Raw genomic sequence first — 19,257 nt, forward strand, 5'->3', positions numbered from 1 at the left:
CAACCTGCAGCAGCCTTAACCTGCCCTATGGTTCCAACCCACCGCAGCCCTAACGCACCCGTCTGCCCCATGGACCCAACCCATCACCAGGTGTTTACCCTCCCTGCTGCTCATGGCCCCACACTGCCCCCAACCTTTAACCCTCCCCAACCCTCTTCACAACCCAAGGTTCTCTTACCTTTCAAAAACAGCACCACAGGCTGCCACTCCTTCGTTGAGTTAGGAGCACTAGGAACCAATCAGAGTCTTTTACATGTATTTTAATGGTAATTTAGTGTCCCTCTTATGAGTTTTCACCTACAAGCAGAAAGTTGGGAACCGATTGTGCTTGTATTGCAAGGGATGAGTGTATACCATTGAGCCAATGATTGCTCCATTATTAGCTGTGTTAAGGTTTATATTTGCCAGGGCTAGTCCTATGTCCTAGGCTGATGGTGTCCAACATGCTAGCTGCATGCGACCCTTTGACTGGTTGAGGGTATGGCTTGAACAATAAATATACCTTAAGAATAATGGATAACAGTGGCCACTACAGTGACTACTGCTTCAGAAATAGCAGGATGCCACAGTCCCAAACCTATGTATTACCTACTGCTGGAACAAACCCAGAACTAACTTCTCTTATGAGAACCATGCTGTCTGTGGTTCATTATATGCATTTTCAAAACACTTCCATGAAGTCGTGTACATGTTAGGTAGCCGCAAACATGATGCCAAAGCTAACATTTGTAAAATCAGCCATAAAGTGTTTTGGTTTTTTTTTGCGTGCAGTCTACCACCACAAATACAATAATTTTTTAATCATTTTGTTATTGCATAGAATCCCTACAAGACAATAACAGCATTGTTGGCATGGTTTACCTGTACATTTCCATACTTTTACATGTATGTAATGTTTTACCTTTAATTTAACTAATATGTACTCTACCTCATAAATCAAATTGAACCTCTCTAATCTGGAACTCTCTCTTGTCCGGCAAACTCCGTAATCTAGCATGATTTTAGTTAGCCAGACAACCACTTACCATGGGTGTGGCCAATTTTCCTGTGATCCCATAAAGTTTGTTTACAGCCACCAGTCCTGGGTCTGTGTTCTTTGCTGTTATTTAGCTGTAACAAACCCCAAATTTCTTCTAAGAGCCCAGTAAGCAGTGGAAGTGTTGGTAATGTGCTACAAAATACAGACCACCCTTAACCTGGCAAATTCTCATCTGGCACTGGTCAGATCCCAAAAGTGCTAGATGACAGAGGTTCAACCTGCATTTTTGGCAAGGCTCAAATTGCTTGGTTAAGGGACAGTTAAGGTCCAGATGCCAGAGAAAATAATGCAAAATAACTATCGTAATAAAGACTTCTTGGTCAGTTCAAAAGCACCTGACCTTCTAGACCTTCCTGACTTTAAATAGCTTTTGTGCGATTTAGCACGGTTTAAAATGCTCAAATATAATGGTTTATACAGTATGTCACATTGTCAAAGATCTATACAAATATTGGCTCTGATCCTACAAACACACACTTGGCCACACTGAATACAGTGGTATTTCTCATTTGTGTGAACTTGTGTTGGGAAGACAGGCCGTTAAGCAGGACTTCAGAGTCCCCTGTAATCTCATAGAAAAGGGTGGTGGGGGAGAGAAGTTGTACACATATTTTATTGATGAAGAAGCATTGAAACAAAGAGCTTAAATAGACTGCTCTTGCCACAGAGTTAATCAGTGGAACATCTCAGAACAGCAGAAATGATGCTTCATCTAAGAAAGCTACAGCAATATTTGACATAAATGGGAGTATCAAGTAGAGGTACAGCGGTGTCATCATCTCTATATGCAGCTTTAGTGAGACCATTCCTAGAATTACGGGTACAGTGCTACCATCAACACTTGAAAAAGATGTTAAAATTGGTAAGAGTTCTGAAAGAATAAGAGATGCAGTTTGATATACATGCCTTACAGTAAGAGACTTAAGAAATTCAATCAATTTTAGTTTATCCAATAGAAGGCTAAGAAGGAATTTAATTATATGAGGAAGAGATTTCTAATAGTGGAGAGCTTTCTAATCTAGCACAGAAAGATACATTACAGGTGCCAATGACTGGAAACTGTAGACAGACAACTGTAAACTAGAAATAAGTCAGTGTGAAGGTAACAAACCACTCCGACAACAAAACTAGGGTCATGGTAGTCTGTCTTAGAGAAATTCTAACTTTCTACAATATCTACTATAGCACAAAATGTGATGGACTTGATGTAGAAATTACTAGGTAATGACCACCAGAATAGAGTTAAAAATTTACATAGACACAGTTAAATCTCATCAATATCCTCCAAAGATTCCAGTTACTGTTTTTACAATTGCTTCTGCTTCCTATCTTTGTCATTCACTTCGATAATCACTTTAAAAATAAGTTAGTGTAGTTTATTATAAGCCCCTTGGAAACATGAAACAAATGTTTCCTCCCATAGCGTGTGCAAGTTAGGTTGCTACTGTTTTAGGGCTGCCCCTGGCTGGAGAGATTCTGGTGGTATTCTTCTAGGTTTATGGTGTTTTATATTAGAGTATTACAAAAGCATATAAAGCTTTCTATGACTTGTGCAACATATCAGATACTGTATTAGATAATTCATTTTGCATCTATCTTCAAAAAGCTTTAAAAGGACACATTTGCCTTACTCTATTTTTAAGGCCTGTTTGCAATTTGTAATACCTTCCATCCAAGTATTTCAAAATATATAAACATTAATTTAAGCCTTACAACAGCCTGTGTGATTAACAGATGTGTAATTAACAATCTGATAAATTTCCTCATGAGCATAAGGCCCAATTTTTCAAGTGTCTCAATTTTTGGGTGCCTAATTGTGCATGCCTCTAGCCTCAGTTTCAGAGGAACTACACCACCGCACACCTCACTTTTGTATCTGCAGGTGCTAAGTGCTCCCACAACTGTGGTACCTGTAGTCAGTAAACATTTAAGAATCTGGTCCCAAGTATCTTGCTCAAGAGGAAAAGATTGGGCAAGAGTCAAGAACAGAACCTAGTGATGAACAATCTGATACTTGCACTATAAGATCTTTCCTCAATTATAGTACCAATTGCAAAAAACACTTTTGAAAAGCAGGATTCCATGGATGCATCTTAGGAACAAGTATTTTGTGAGTTCTGCTCAACGTCTGTAATCTTGAAATGTATTTTAAAGTCAAGTTTTCAGCACTGAGGCTCTTTACTCCTTCCTCTAATGAATCAAGACTCTTGTAAGTAAAAATGAATATAGTTATGAAATTGTCTTTGAAGAAAAAATCAATTTAAGTGTAGAGTTTTTCTTGGCTTCTACAAACCTATTTTTAGAACTTCTAGTCTTTCATTTTGTTCAGCAAACATGACAACCACAACTATTTCTTGTTGTAGTGAACAAAATGACTGCTTGCAAAGTAGTCACATTTTAACTCTTCCCTCTGTTTTTACAGATCTAGTATACTATACAATACAACTTCTGAAAGGTTTGAATAAACCTGTGTGGAAAGAGTCAGCATAACAAAACCACAAATTATGGTTTACTTCAGTGATATTTCATCCTCAGCAATGCATCACAATGTAACTAGATGGCAAGATCTATGACCCTGCAAAAAATAGCTCATCCATTGAGGCACTCTATTAATAGGAGTTAAAAACTGCACAAAGCCTATAACACCCGCTGACTTCATTGTGCAGATGCAGCTTGTTAGCTTATCAGGAAATGGGAAAAGAGGAGATCCAGTAGGATAGCCCAGTTTAGAGAGAGAACACATTCTGAAGTTATTTGAATTATCCACTTCATAGGATTTGGCTTTATGGGTAAGTATGACCAGCATGCATGGAAATGAGTGTTATCCAAAACAAACACACATTTAAGCACAAGCTTAAAGGTAAGAATGCCCTAAGTCAGGCGTCTCAAACTCAATTTACCGTAGGACCAGTGCCAGTCCTCAAATCCTCCTAGTGAGATAGCCAGGCACACCTCTCTAACTAGGCTCTGGGTGTGATCTCTGTATCTCCCAAGCTATAACTCCAACCTGAACATTTTTGAAGCTATGGACCACACTGCAACCCAAAGGCCATGTCTACACTAGCCAAAAACTTTGAAATTGCCATGCAAATAGCCATTTTGAAATTTACTAATGAAGTGCTGAAATACATATTCAGCACCTCATTAGCATGCGGGCAGCCGCGGCACTTTGAAATTGACGCGGCTCGTCCAGACGGGGCTCCTTTTCGAAAGGACCCCAGCTACTTCGAAATCCCCTTATTCCTATGAGCAGATAGGAATAAGGGGACTTCAAAGTAGCCGAGGTCCTTTGGAAAAGGAGCCCCATCTGGACGAGCCGCGTCAATTTTGAAGTGCCGCGGCTGCCCGCATGCTAATGAGACGCTGAATATGTATTTCAGCACTTCATTAGTAAACTTCGAAATGGCCATTTGCATGGGAATTTCGAAGTTTTTGGCTAGTGTAGACGTAGCCAAAGTTATGTACTGTACAGTTGTAGCCATAGAAACAAATACATTGGAACGCGCTGAAATTATTCGATTTTTTTTTAAAGCCAGAAGAGACCACTATCACTTGTCTGACTTCCTCCATTACCTAGGCCACAGTAATTCCCGCACCATGCCCATAACTTCTAGTTGAACAAGAAAGTACCTTAACCTGAAAGAGACAATTGCATCCCAACTTTAGACTGAAGTGTGGTAGCATTCAACAACTACAGCTCTTATAGGGAGATGGGTGGGAGAGAGAGATACTAATAAGCCACTTATTTTAAATAGTTTGAAATATACTTACTGATAACAGATTCCTGGATCTTCCAAGGTGACAAGTATCAGAGGGGTAGCAGTGTTAGTTTGTATCCACAAAAACAAGGAGAAGGCGACATGCATCTAAAGAAGTGGGTCTTTGCCCGGGAAAGTTTATGCTCCAACATGCATCTGACGAAGTGGGTCTTTGCCCACGAAAGCTTATGCTCCAAAATATGTGTTAGTCTGTAAGGTGCCACAGGATTTCTCCCTCTCTCTTTTTTTTTTTTAATGTTCTATGTTTTAATAATTTCTCTTGGTAAAACAATTTGGGCTTGTCTACACTACCACCTTCCTTAGAAGGACGGATGGTAATTATGGTGTTGGGAGTTTACTAATGAAGTGCTGCCGTGCACAGGCAGCACTTCATTAAGCAAATTCCCCCCTGCAGCAACTTCAAAGTTTTAAATGTCAAAGTACCAACAAGCGTCTAGCCGCGGCTCACCCACTGGTACTTCGAAGTGCCGGGGCAACTTCAAAGTCCCCTTACTCCTCAAGTGGCAAAGACCCACTTTGTCAGAAGCATGTTGGAGTATAAACTTTCCTGGGCAAAGACCCACTTCTTTAGATGCATGTTGCCTTCTCCCTGTTTTTGTGGATACAAACTAACACGGCTACCCCTCTGATACTTGTCACCTTGGAAGATCCAAGGATCTGTTATCAGTAATTATATTTCAAACTATTTGAAACTCAAAGGAGTAAGGGGACTTTGAAGTTGCCCTGGCACTTTGAAGTACTGGCGGGGGTGAGCCACGGCTAGATGCATGCCGGTACTTCGACGTTTAAAACTTTGAAGTTGCCATGGGGGGGAATTTGCTTAATGAAGTGTTGGGCAGCACTTCATTAGTAAACTCCCAACACCCTAATTACCATCATTCCTTCGAAGGAAGGTGCTAGTGTAGACAAACCCTTTAAGGTATATCATCCTTTTCAAAATTCATTTATTTTAATGTTATTCTACATTCATGTAAAACTCTTCAGTGCCTAGTAGAGGTAGAGGCAGTCTAAATACAATACATGGAAGGTTGACCAAAAAATACACAATAGGATCAATATGATGCAGAAGTTAGTTTTAGCATTCCCACCAATATGTATATTTCTTGTGTAAACTGTGATTACTACAGTCCTCCATGACACCATTTTCTTAATCAATGCCCCCAAACCTATTACCCTGGATAGCACAGAGATAGATGCTGCAGTCATTTTTTAAAAAAGTAAATCCTCAAACTAGTGAAGCTACAGGAAAACGAAAGCATAAAAATATTTTCCTGCATTGATGGGGTATCCCAATTTTCACAACTATTGTAGGAACACTGGGAATGCATTTTATGATGATTCTACATGGCTACATCTACACTACAGCAACCTGTGGACAGAAGTTACTGTCTGAAGATACTTTCTGACAAAGCTTCTGTCAAAAGACTGTGCCACACATGAAAGCGGATCGCTCGCGCAACAGAGAGCAACCCTGACTGTCTGGTCACTCTCTCAACAGAATGGCCAACCGGAAGCACAGCAGACAGGGCTGCCTAGTATCCTGGAAGCCCAGTCTGCCAATAGAGGGCCCCTGGAGCATCCACACTGGCCTTCTGCCAACAGATTATGTCAAGAAAAGCGTTCTGCCTCTTGGGAGAATGGCAGAACACTGCTGACAGACGTGCTGAGTTCTTATGACTTACTGTCCACAGAACGCATTTGTAATGTAGATACTTAGTTTCGTCAACAAAATGCCAATTTCATTAAAAAAAAAAACACTCCAGTGTAGATGTAGCCCTTAAGTCTAGACAGTTTTTGTAACTGTTATTAACTTTCTTTTCCTTTGTTCCTCTGTTAATCAGTATTTGCCTTTAGGAACAAAGGTGGAACACATCCATCTGTCAAGAGCAATCTTCAACAAAATTAAGAGCTTAAAATAAGTTTTTACTTTGCGTGACTTCCAGCTCACCTTGCAATCTCTTCTCTGTAATTTTTTTTTACATTTAATTTTTAATTACCTCTATTAAGTGGTAGCTCAAGTATATCTGGTCTATTCGCATACTGCTGCTACTTCTACAGCTGTCCTGCATTTGGTGCTGCTGTTTCTGCATCTGGCTTTGTGCTTTGCACTTCTCCAGGATTCTAGACAGCTGCTCTTGCAAGTTTGTAGCACCCCGATTGCTCAGTGCTTCTGTTCTTACACATTTTTGACAACCAGCCTCTGGGTTATTGCTAATGTAGGTTTCCAGAGGGTCTGGTTTTTGGTCCCTGCAGTAATTCTGTAGCAACAGAGTGGCTGCTTCAATGGGTCCAAAACCAAGAATCTCGTTACTAAAATCCCTACAGATTTCCTGAGTTCAAAACACTTATTGCTAGTCGAGTTATAATGGGCCTTGTCTGCTTGGTACAGGTTTTTCTGTCCTTAAAGACATCATACACTTAAACTATGGAAATATCTGCTTCCTCAGATTTCCTGCATATAGGATACACAGGCTTGCTAACTCCGCTGTCTTCCTGCCTGGAGACAGGGTGCTTGGAGTCACTTCTATTCCACAGGTTTCATATACACTCTGTTCTTGCTGAACCTGCTGCTGCAGGTGCAGGTCTACACCCCTCAGTTCCTCTGTTTTTGCAACTTTCTCCATGCCCAACAACCTTTCAGCTGCTCCTGCAGGCTTTCAGCACCTCTTGGTCTTGATGCTGCTGTTCGTTGAAGTCAGTACTTTCCCTGCATATTTCCTCTACTTCAAGCCCTGAAGTCTGGTACTCTCACAACTCCTCTCTGCACCTAGCATGCACGTTACTGCTCCTCCTGTAGTCTCATAGGTACCGTTGTTCCTATTACTCTTCTTTATTTAGTGTTTTTACACCCTGTGTACTGCTGCTTCTCCAGGACTCCCGACATCCAACACACTTACTATACCATATGGTTACCTCTAACATTGCCCCCGTGTGAATTTCCCTGTATGCATGACAGTTATCAAGCCTGAGCTGGGAGTGGCACCTGGAGGTTTACAAAGGACAGGGCCACACCCTTCTTGAAGGCTCCTGACAGTGTCTGGCTCCCAGTGCTTTGGTTCATGCCACACCATGGAGCAGATGTTGCTACGGTTCTCAGCACATATTTCCACACTGTAGGGTGTCTAATACTGCAAAGCCCACTCCATATGCAGTAGGTCCCCTGCCCTAACCCCAACCCTCTGTACGTGCTTCTCCATACAAGGCCCAATTCCCCTATCCCCAGGGGAACTGGGTCTACAGGGCCAACCCCCTCACCTTCCCCCCGGGGATGAGATTCCCAGAAATCCCCATTCCCTTGCGAGTGGGGCCTCAGAGATCCCTCTTGCCCCTCCTATGAGCAGACCCCTAGAGACCCCTCCCATCCGCCAGTGGGACCAACTCCTCACAGTACACCCCACCCCCAGTGTGACCAGAGACCCCCCGTGAGACCAGCTCTCCCGAGGACCCCTTCTCTTCCCCCCCGCCATGACCAGACCCCCACAGCGGCCTCATCCCCCTGTGAGCGGATCCCTGGGGACGACCCCCCCGCAGACCGACCGCCTCTGCTCCTCTACCCCCATTCCCCAAGGCGGCCGCTTCCCCGGGCTCCACGTCCCACCCCGCCGGCCCCGCAGGCCTCCAGCCCCCGGAGGGGTTCCCCCACCCCGGAGCGCCGAGGTTCGCGCGCGCTGCCCTCACTCGCCCCAGCAAGCAGCCGAGGCTCCTTCCCCGTCTACCCCGGGCGACTCCCAGGCTCCGGCGCCAGGGCGGCTGCGGGTCCTCCGGGCGCTTTCCCAGCTTGCACCGCGGCGCGGCGGCGCTCTGGCCGGCCCGTCGCTGTCACCGCCAGGAGGAGGCCGACGCTGCTGCGCTCCGCGAGCCGCCGAGCAGGAAGGAGCCTTCGCCGCCGCCGAACTTTCCCTCAGGACCCACCATGCCCGGGGTAGCGGCCCGGGGACTGTGAGCGCCGCGCCCGCCTTCCCTTCGCAGCGCCGCGGCCGGTAAGCCCCGGGGCGCGCGGAGGAGCTGGCTCGGCTCGGCCCGGCCGCTCCCGCACAGGGAGGAGGGCGGGAGAAGCTGGGCCTCGCCGCTCCCTGTGCGCGGCGCTGCGGGCCAAGCGGCCGAAGGCTCAGCGCAACCGCGAGCGGGGTTGGGGCAGGGGCAGGCCGAGGAGGCCGGAGACTCCGCGGGGCCGGACCCTGAGGAGGCGGAAGGGGGGGTGAGGAAGCTTCCGCCCCCCTTTGTTGCTGTGGAGGGTGAATGTGAGGGGAGCTTCCTTCCGCTCCCCCGGTGCGGGCTGCGCTCGGGGCTTTCCCTGCCGGAGTCCCCCTGAGTTCAGGGCTGGTGGGGGACTGAGAACTGGGCTGCCGCTGCGCCGCGAGCGGGGCTCGCGCTTGCGGACTGACAAAGAGGGAGGGAGATTCGGGGACACGGAGACAGCCGGACCTAGAGGCCCCCCACACTCCCCATTTGCTATTGTTCTCGGGAAGAGAAGCGGCTGATTTGGATATTTAATCTTCAGTGATGCCCCCACACTCCCCACAGGCAGCTTTGCGAGAGGTCTCTCTAGTGTCAAACGCTGCTAACAAGTGCCTGCTTGAAAGTCGTCAGACATGGGGGAGGGGAATAAGGGTGAAGGAATTGTGATGGGCATTTAATTGAGCTTTAAACTAGCCCCCACCCCACCCATGTCAAACCTCAGTCTGGATGAGCAGAATAGTGTGTCTTTCTTTAACGGTACATAGATGAGGGCCAGACATCAATGTTGCAAATATAATTAATCTGTTAAACTAGCCTTTTCCATTTCCATAATATTTTTGAGTTCTTTGGTAGAAATGTGCTGATGTAAAGTATTATTATACATACAGTTTAGTGAGCAAACTCTTAAGTTTGTTTCTCAGCCCCAACTGGAACGTGGCCATGAATCATAAAGTTAAATGTATGTGATTCTGGAAAGCTTGAAGTTAAACATGAGACTGAAAGAGATGGAGATTTCACCTCAGTGCTTTGGGAAAAAAAAGTATTGGAAAGGCTAACTGCATGAAATCAAAAATTTATATAAGGGATTTATTTGTTTTGTTTTTAGTATGCTAGATGCAAGGCAAAGTACAGACTTTAATCTTAGTTTTCTAAGTCACCAGGAATATGTGCTAGAATTTTAGCCCTCTGACCACAATGGATCATCTGTGTTCATTCAGATCTAGTCCTTTGGTTGTGGGGAGTACTGCTCCAACACTTGCCATTCTTAGGTTTAGAGAGCCTTGCTGGAGGAGGAGAAATAGGTAGAGGAATGGTATCAGCCTATCTCGCTTCTTTTAGGGAAACATGATACAGAAGGTCAGACTAAAAGATCTGATGATCTGTTCTAGCTTTAAAATACTTGAATTTAGAAAAGAATGTTTATGTCGTTTGAGGCTGTCTTAACTTTTCTATGTTTCCGCTGCACCCTGTTGTACTCATGCATACTTCCAGGGACAACTGTCATTGAGGGAATCCTGGAGAGTGCCAGGGGGCCCACAGCCCATCAGACAGAGTCTTCTGTGGATCTCGTGGAGTCTGAGGTCTCTTGAGTTGAAGTCCTGTTGATTTCACAGAATGCTGATCTCCCAGGCATAATTAGAAGAAAACTCTGCAAGATCAGTTTTAGTAAATCAGGCCTTCCCCTCATAAAAATCCTTATCATGTTTTTTCCATTAAGACTATTTATGTATTAAAATAGGGACTGTTTAATTATGATTGCATTTTTCTAGAAGTGCTTTATTTGTAGTTGTGAAGACTATACAGTCATTCAGCCATTATAACTTTAAAACAAAATAAAGAGTGTAACCTCCTGTAATTGGAGCATTCACATTTTCTGTCATCACCACTTCAAGCCTGGGATAACAGGTGCATATGTAATACATATTTCTGACATTTCTTTTCACTGCTTTATTTTCATGTATTTAATTCTTACCCAAATTTCAGTTCTGATCCTGGAAACATTTTATAAATTAATTTTAATAAAAGTCTCTAATGTAACACATAATTAAGTTTATAAGTATGTAAACAGCAGATGTGGGAGCACAAACAGGAGAAGCTCAGCTGCAGAAATACTGGAAGAAAAATGAGTTTTGTGGAAGGCCACAAGTTATATTGTGGACCCAGTTATGGGCTTAGATGGAATGAGCATTTAGCTCTAAATACTATATAAGTGTTTATATATACACATGGAAACACCCAATATATACTTGAGAAGGTATACTCATATACATGCTTGTTAGCACTTTATTCTGGTGGGTGCAGAGCAAAAATGGTATTCTAAATCTATTGAAGTTGAAATCTGCTTCTAATTTATGAATTTCTGTGACAACATTAGTGATGTTTTAAGACAATGTTATCAACATATTTTGTCTCAGTGAAATATTATGAACTCAAATATAAAATAACTGAGTTCATGGACAGGACTATGGACCACAAATTTGATTATATAAATTTGGAAATGGTGAAACTGAAGTTTTCAATTCTGTCTAGGTCAGTTTGGACTAAGTTTAAAAAACACTAAAAGGAAAGTCTGGAGGAATGAAAATGTGGTCAGTCACCATTTTTAGTGTTTTAGGAAAATCCTGGAAAGGGTTAACATTTTGCTTTCTATTGGCAATGAATTATGTCTCTGGCGGCAAGCAGTGTTTGGTCCCTCTAATTTTTTCCAAACAGATGCAGAATAATTTTTGTGTGTGCATCAAGGCATATACACCACCAGTAGAAACAAAACTTAGCTGTGGGTGCTCTGTTGATCCATTGGGTGGCTTGTGAATTTCTTCCAAACGGGAACAGTTGTGAAAAGTATCAGGGTGGTTTTAGTCACCTGCGCAGAATATTAAGTGTACTATTGTCCCATTTTAAATGTATCCAATGGAGACATTAATATATTTAAGGCACAGGAAAGTTAAAGTGAATGACTTAGAGGTGTGAATTCAGTGCACATAAATTAGTATGTTAAACACGCAACTCAGGACTAAAACAATTTTAAGTTTTAGTGAAATAAGACAACTTATTTGTGAATGAAAGTGTCCACATAGGGGATAACATGCTTTAACATAGAGGTATGTCTGCACTTCAAGTATTGCAGTTCTGAGCTATGCTGCTGTAGACACCTACTACTGTGAGGGATCTCAGAAATATGTATTAACATTGGAAAAGGCTCAGAAAAGGGAAAAAAATGATTGTGTTTGAAACGGGTACTATATGAAGAAAGATTAAAAAGGCTGGGACTTTTCAGCTTAGAAAAGAGGAGGTTAAGGGGGGAGGGATATGAGAGAGATCTGTAAAATCATGACAGGTATGGAAAAAGTGAATAAGGAAAAGTTATTTATTTGTTCCCATGTCCTATGAACTAGGGTGTCACCAAATGAAATTAATGAGTTGCAGGTTTAAAACTAACATAAGGAAGTCTTTTGTCATGCAGCGCATTCTAGGCCTGTGGAACACCTTGCTGGAGGATGTTGTGAAGACTGGGGCTTTAACGGGGTTCAAACAAAAAAGAACTAGATACATTCATGCAGGTTAGGTCCATTGATGGCTAATAGCCCAGATGTGTAGGAATGGTATGTCCCTAGCCTCTCTTTGACAGAAGCTGAAAATGGATGACAGAAGAGGCATCACTTTGATGATTACCTGTTCTCTTCACTCCCTCTGAAGGATGTGGCATTGGCCACTGTTGGAAGACTGGATATTGGGCTTTATGGACCTTTGGTCTGACCCAGTATGGCTGTTCTTATGAGGGAAATGGTTTTTCTGTGTCTGTAGTAAATTCAGACCATTTTGGGACTTTAGCTAGGTTCACAGAAGAATTCTCCATTGTCCTACCTGCATTTTACAGTGGCTGTTAGGTTGACCTAACTAGGTCTCACAGGGTGTGGCATTTTACACAGTCCTTAATGGTGTAGTTAGGTCAACCTAAGTTTTAGGTATAGATATGGGTATATGGATTTCACGTTTTTAGTTGATTCACCTTAAATTTTCTGAGTGCTTGTCTACATTGAGTGGCAGTACTCACCAGACGAGTGTAAATTGTAGAGTTCTTGTTGCATGCCAATTGTCCTTTGTAGACCTTGCTCATATATTGTAAAAGGTTTCCAGCGGGTGTTAATGTTGTGCAGTGCACATCAGATACCTTTTTAGAGCATGTCAGGAAGGTCTAGCTGAGGTAGTTGGGATGCAGGACATTAAAGGACTCTACAGTTTATAACGCTGTGATGAGCACTGCTGCACTGTGTAGGCAAGTTTGAGCGTCCCTTTGTAGAAAAGCCATTAGGCAGTGCATGCTTGGAGTAGCTTACAGGAATGGGTTCCTAATTCCAGTTAGAAATATTGTCAGATAGTTTTGTTTTTTAGAAAAATGCAACCTCCTCCCTTAACATTAAGATAAATGTTTTTGTGAAATTGGAGATGCATAAATAAATTACAAGTTTTCTCTTTGGGTTTAAACATTATCCTGCAGTGTTTGCTCGTTAGCATTGTTCAGAATAACCAGAAAGTGAAAGTGACTCGTCTATTTCTATTTTACAAACTGAGTGAAGTGCTAAAATTAAACCAGCAAATTAAATTATTTCAGTTGAAATAATCTAAATTGTTACATTTTTTTCATTTGACTAGGCTTTTTAATGAAAACTGCCTTTTCAAATCGGCACGTATTGGTTGGAAAATAAACTAAGGCTTAGCATACAGTTGGATCTGTATAGGTGGACGCGTCCACTCAAATGAAGTCCTACTGAAGCTACTCCACATGGACACAGTGAAACACAAATAAAAACTCTTGAACAAAAAGCAAATCCCTTCATTCAGATTACAGAAATTTTGCTGTTGATCGAACATGGACTGTCAGCAAAGCACAAACCATTGACCATAATATATGGTCATGTTCCAGCAATAAATTCTAGAGTGGGTACAGTTATTAGAGAGTTTTTCAGAACATTTATTTCAGTTATGCATATTCTGTCAGTTAATTTATTTTAGTACTTTTCAGTGAAGTTAAAAACACAATCCCATCTGTTTAGCTCAGTAGTACTGTATATACATTCTAAACATATAACTATTTTTAGGGTATTTTTAATCTTCATATCTATATAGCTACATCCTTTAATATATTAGCAAAAATGCTTTGAGGCACATGCAATAATTAACATACAGATTGAACATATCTTACATATAGTACACATTTACATAAAATAACATAAGACTTACAATTGGATATAAGATTAAATTTTGATCTTGAAAAAATTTCATAGTGAGACGTTCATATGTAGTGAGCAGTTCAAATATTAGGAAAACTTCAAATTATCTTCTTATTGTTTGTGTGTCTTGATTTTTAATATTTTTAAAGGTGCAGAAAGGTTTCCTTTCCCTTTGAAATGCAGTGTGAAATATCTCATGAAAGTGGTAGATATACATGTATATTCCTAATGAAAATGTTTGGTGAAATTTAATGAATTTATTATGATAACCCAGTCTAGAAAATGTCTGGCATTATTTATAAAAAATGTAGTAATTTTGCTCCAAAATTCCACATTTTTTTAGCTTCGATACATAGATATTTTTGGATTTTTCTTATATTCAGGAATATTATATAATTAAGTAGCAATTTATACTAGTGATTTTTAGTGATATTTAAGTTTCAGTATGCTTTCAACATTTTACTGAGTTTTGTAAAAACAGTGTGGAAAATTGTTGTTAAACTGTATATCCAGTATATATTGGTTGGACTTTTTAGCTAGTCTTCTGTACTGCTTTTATTGACAGATAAGAATTCTAGTATTTTCATCTTGTCATAATTTGTGCAGAAAACTTTAAGATAGTGCTGTCTCGTTCTCTTATGGTGTGGATGACATTTTTATAAGTGCAGAATTAAATAGTCTGATGATAAAATGAAATCTGCGTGGGTAGAAGATCTAACCTGCAAACAGCAGAAGGATATAATTTGTGAACAGCCTATCAAGTATAAACTGTCTAGATCTCTAGCACCGAAAAATCAAGACATGTAAAATGACTGTAAAATAAAATAATTCCTTGTAAATTTATTTTAATAATACATAAAGTTGTTGTGGTGATTGTATGAATAAGATTTAAAGTGGGAGGGTGACATACACTTTTTAAAATAAAGGACTCCAAGTGGAAGGTGCGTATTCATAGGATAAAAATATACCCATTCTTAAAAACTGCAGAGGTAATCTTAATAATCTTGTTGTATTCCATAGTATCCCTATTAGCTTTTTACTAATAATGTCTCCCAAAAGAGAATATAAAAGGAATTGTCATATGGAACAATTTGCATCAAAAGTAACACCATGATTGGCTAATGTTACATTATTGAAGGAGGTGGAGTGAAGAAGATTGTCAGCTGTTATTGTGACATAGTTGTTTTACATACTTTCACTACACGTTTAAGAAAGGGAAGACAAATATTTTTTACACTCTGGTTGTGTCTACACTAGCAAGTTTTTTTGAAAGAAGGGGCTTTTTTGAAGAGCCCGTGGAGCATCTATACACAAAAAACATTCTTTCGAAAGCAAATTGAAAGAATGTGGTGCTCCTTTCAAAATCACTCTTCCTTTCCCATTTCAGGAAGAGCTCCCCCTTTCAAAAGCTTCTTTCAAAAGAAAATGGGTGTAGACGCTCATCAGGGCCCTTCTTTTGAAAGAACAGTCTTCATTTTCAATCCCTGGCCTGTTCTTTTGAAAGAGTGGGTGCTGCATGAATGTTCTCTTTCGAAAGCAGATCACTCGTTTGATCAGCTCTGTTATGTGTGGATGCTCTCTTTTGAATGAAACTCTTTCAGAAGAGATCTTCCGGAAGAGCTTCTTTCGAAAGATCTCTGCAGTGTTGACATAGCATATCTGAATTGCAGTTTTTAACTGGCTGTTTTTATGAAATGTCAAAGGCATTTATATTTTTGAAAGAACTGAAGTTGGGGATGACAAAGTTCTGATGTTCTTCAAACAAGTGTAACTTGGTCCAGTATCTAGTATTCCTCAATTCACTTGCCCTTTCTTCTTCCACTTCATTTGCCAGTATCCACTTGTATGATCATCTGATCTGACTGACTCGTTGTTCTGTTTCTGCCAGTGTCACTAGACTGCCTCCTCTTCCTTTTCTTCATCCCAGGCTCATGAAGACCATTGGCCTAGAGTTTATTCATTGAGTGTTGCAAATATTTAAAAGTCATAGAGGAAGGGATGCTGTTATTAAGCTGCTTGGAGAAAGATTAAGATTTTTAGGTTATGTAGGAGGAACTAGAGCAGAAGAGCAGCCTTTGTGTGCCATTGTGCAGTCTTATGCAAGTTCCACAGCCATAGGATGGTAAAATGTTTGGATTTTGCTTACAACATGAAAAACAAATATGAAGTGTCATGGGGACCAAGCATTCAGTATGTTTCTTAGAGGGATCAAATGTTTATATGGGTATCAGATTGCCTAGACTTCTGATACCCTTTTTGTATCGGTTAATGTTATACTAGAAAGGGAACCTCATGTTTCAGGGTTTCAGACAACGTCTGACCATTACAGATGAGACTGAAACCTTCCCAGGGGCACATAATACACATCTACCTGCATCTACACATCTATTATGATTGCTGTCTGCTCTTCATCATTTTCGTGATGGTTCCTAACACGAGTCATCTTTCTGTCTTAAGATTCTGTGACGTGAGATGGATGGTAAAAGTCAGGCTCTTAGGTTGCACTATTTGTAGTCTTTCTACTTTAGAGCATTTCTAAAGTCACTGTGAGAAGTGTAGTGGATGTTAACAATAGTGATTTTCTTGTCTACTATTGTACCCGTAAAATTATCTGCAACAGAATTGTTCAGGGTGGTTGACAGTAGGTATGTAGTAGCTGACTCCCTTTGCAAAGAGAATCTGATGTTTTTTCTGAAGAGATTATTTATTTAGTGGACATGATTTATTATATTCAGAAGTGATTATTAATTTCTGCTGTAATCTAATTCAACAACATCTCTGAATGAATTTAAGCCATTATCACTTGCTTATTTTCTGAAAGTGTCAGGAATGTTGGCTGTCAAACTGCATGTGATCTCATTACACTTTGATATAATCTAGTGTGTGTATTGAATCAGTTTTGTTTGAGATTAGTAATGTGTTTATGTAGAACGCTGGGTTGTTACCTTTCCTGCAGGGGAGAATGGTTGTTAGGCCTTGCACAAGAAGCTGAGCCTGGCAATTTTAGTCCTGTGTGAATCTTCACTGGAGCAGCAGAGAGCTTTCAGGGGTTCCTGGGAGAAGGTGTGTGTGTGAGAATAGGGATGCTGGTGGTGTGTAGAGGCCACGAGGAAGCTAGGTAATTGTTTATTGGACCTTGTGAAAACCACATGGTATCATCTTAGAATCATAGAACACTAGGACCGGAAGGGGCCTCGAGAGGCCATCAAGTCCAGTCCCCTGCCCCGATGGCAGGACCGACCACTATCTACATCATCCCTGATAGACATCTATCTAATCTATTCTTAAATATCTCCAGCGAGGGAGATTCCACAACCTCCCCTGGCAACTTATTCCAGTACTTGACCACCCTGACAGTTAGGAACTTTTTCCTAATGTCCAACCTAAACTTCCCTTGCTGCAGCTTAAGTCCATTGCCTCTTGTTCTCTCCTCAGAGGCCAAGAAGAACAAGTTTTCTCCCTCCTCCTTATGACACCCTTTAAGATATCTGAAAACCGCTATCATGTCCCCCCTCAATCTTCTTTTTTTCCAAGCTAAACAAGCCCAATTCTTTCAGCCTTTCTTTATAAGTCATGTTCTCTAGACCTTTTATCATTCTAGTTGCTCTTCTCTGGACCTTCTCTAATTTCTCCACATCTTTCTTGAATTGGGGTGCCCAGAACTGGACACAAAATTCCAGCTGAGGCCTAACCAGCGCAGAGTAGAGCGGTAGAATGATTTTTCGTGTCTTGTTCACAACACACCTGCTAATGCATCCCAGAATCATGTTTGCTTTTTTTGCAACAGCATCACACTGTTGACTCCCATGAAAATTTCACAGTTTCTTGTAACAGCTTTAAAATGGGTTTTCTAAATGGCCTTTAATTTAGTTTAAAAAAATGCTAATGTCCCAGACCTCTTATACCAAATTTGAAGTCGAAAGGACTTTTTATGGTTCCTGTGGAGGGGAAAATAAGGAATATTTTGGAAAACAAATCTGAATTTGACTTATGTCACAGATGCCAACAACCCATCCCATAATCAGTATTGTGGGGAGGGTCTTATTTTTAGAATTAAAACATGGTGTAACAGAGTCTCTTGTGTGTCTTCCCACAGACAGTAGAACTTGACCACACCCAGTTATTTGCACTGTGCGGCTCCATTACCAGCTCTAGTTCCTTATTACTTGCAAGGGGGCCTTAAGGTCTGACCTTTGTGAGTCTTCTTAAGTCTCTTTGGATGGGGAATTGAAAGAAAAATCATAAATTCCAACACACTTGATGGTATCCCTGGAGACCCACAAAAATGAAGTGGGGAAAAGTCCACATTGTTGTCATTGATACAGCACTAACCTTGTGGATTTTGAGAAATATCTCTGGCTGGGCTTCTGAGTCAGGCATAGTTTATCTGGCTTACCATAAGAATTCTCAGCATACTTGGTAGGGTCAAGGTGAAGGTCTTCTGACTGGGAGTTCCCCCTGTGACTTAAGGAGTCACTCCTGCAGTCAGCTGCTTTGGGCGATTCTCTCTGCATCCCCACAGTAGCTGGCTGCTGTTTCCTCCCATGGGGTCCGTGAGGGGTCTGTAGTCACGACACTGCACATGGTACAATTTGACAAGTTCTCCAAAAACTAAATAAATTAAAATGTATTTCTAGCTCAAATTAGTTGACTGGCCTGAATCTTCACTGCATTTTATGGAATATGATATAATTCAAGGTCTAATTAAACAGTTAAGCACTATGTGCATTCAGTATGGGAGAAGCATGCAGGGTGCAGCGTTAGGAGATCAAGTCATAGTTTGTGGTGGGAACGATGAACTATGGTTTTTAGAGTGTCTTTTATATTCAGTCTGGCTGATAGCCAACATTGAGAATGTGACTCTCTGGCCTTTTGATAATTTGAATTTGAAACAAAATTGTTGAACAGCTCACATAAGATTTTATTTAGTACCTTTACCATTTGGAGGATTTGAGTTTAACCTAAAAGCAAATGATTTAATCTTGACAGCATACTGGCAGTGTTTTTTGGTCTTGGGGAGGGTGACAGTTGTTTGGCCAAGTAGCTAAGGTTTTGAATTCCCAGGTAGAAAGATGGCTTAAAAATGCCGCCTCCTCCTCCTCCTTCCTCAAGACAATTGAGACTGTTTCTTTCCGGTTCTTTGGATAAACACCTTTTTGTGATTCCTAGGCAACATTATTATTTTGTTACTTGTATTTTGTAAGCTGGTAGTTGAGTATACTGAACAATGTCCCCATGCTTGGTTATA

The 19,257-nt window shown here is 41.2% G+C and overlaps 1 protein-coding gene across 2 annotated transcripts in view; it reads left to right on the plus strand.

Moving 5' to 3' along the window:
• Positions 1-8,642: 8,642 nt before the first annotated feature.
• ZNF148 (zinc finger protein 148) overlaps positions 8,643-19,257 on the plus strand; it is a 56,667-nt gene continuing 46,052 nt past the window's right edge. Inside the window, exon 1 of one of the 2 annotated variants that reach the window (XM_075000916.1) lies at positions 8,643-8,798. The gene's annotated coding sequence lies outside the window, so the exon portion shown is untranslated. The remainder of the gene's footprint in view (positions 8,799-19,257) is intronic. The other variant, XM_075000915.1, reaches the window with a different exon arrangement.

The sequence above is a fragment of the Carettochelys insculpta genome, chromosome 8 (genome assembly GCF_033958435.1).
Source record: "Carettochelys insculpta isolate YL-2023 chromosome 8, ASM3395843v1, whole genome shotgun sequence".
NCBI classification, from domain to species: domain Eukaryota; kingdom Metazoa; phylum Chordata; order Testudines; family Carettochelyidae; genus Carettochelys; species Carettochelys insculpta.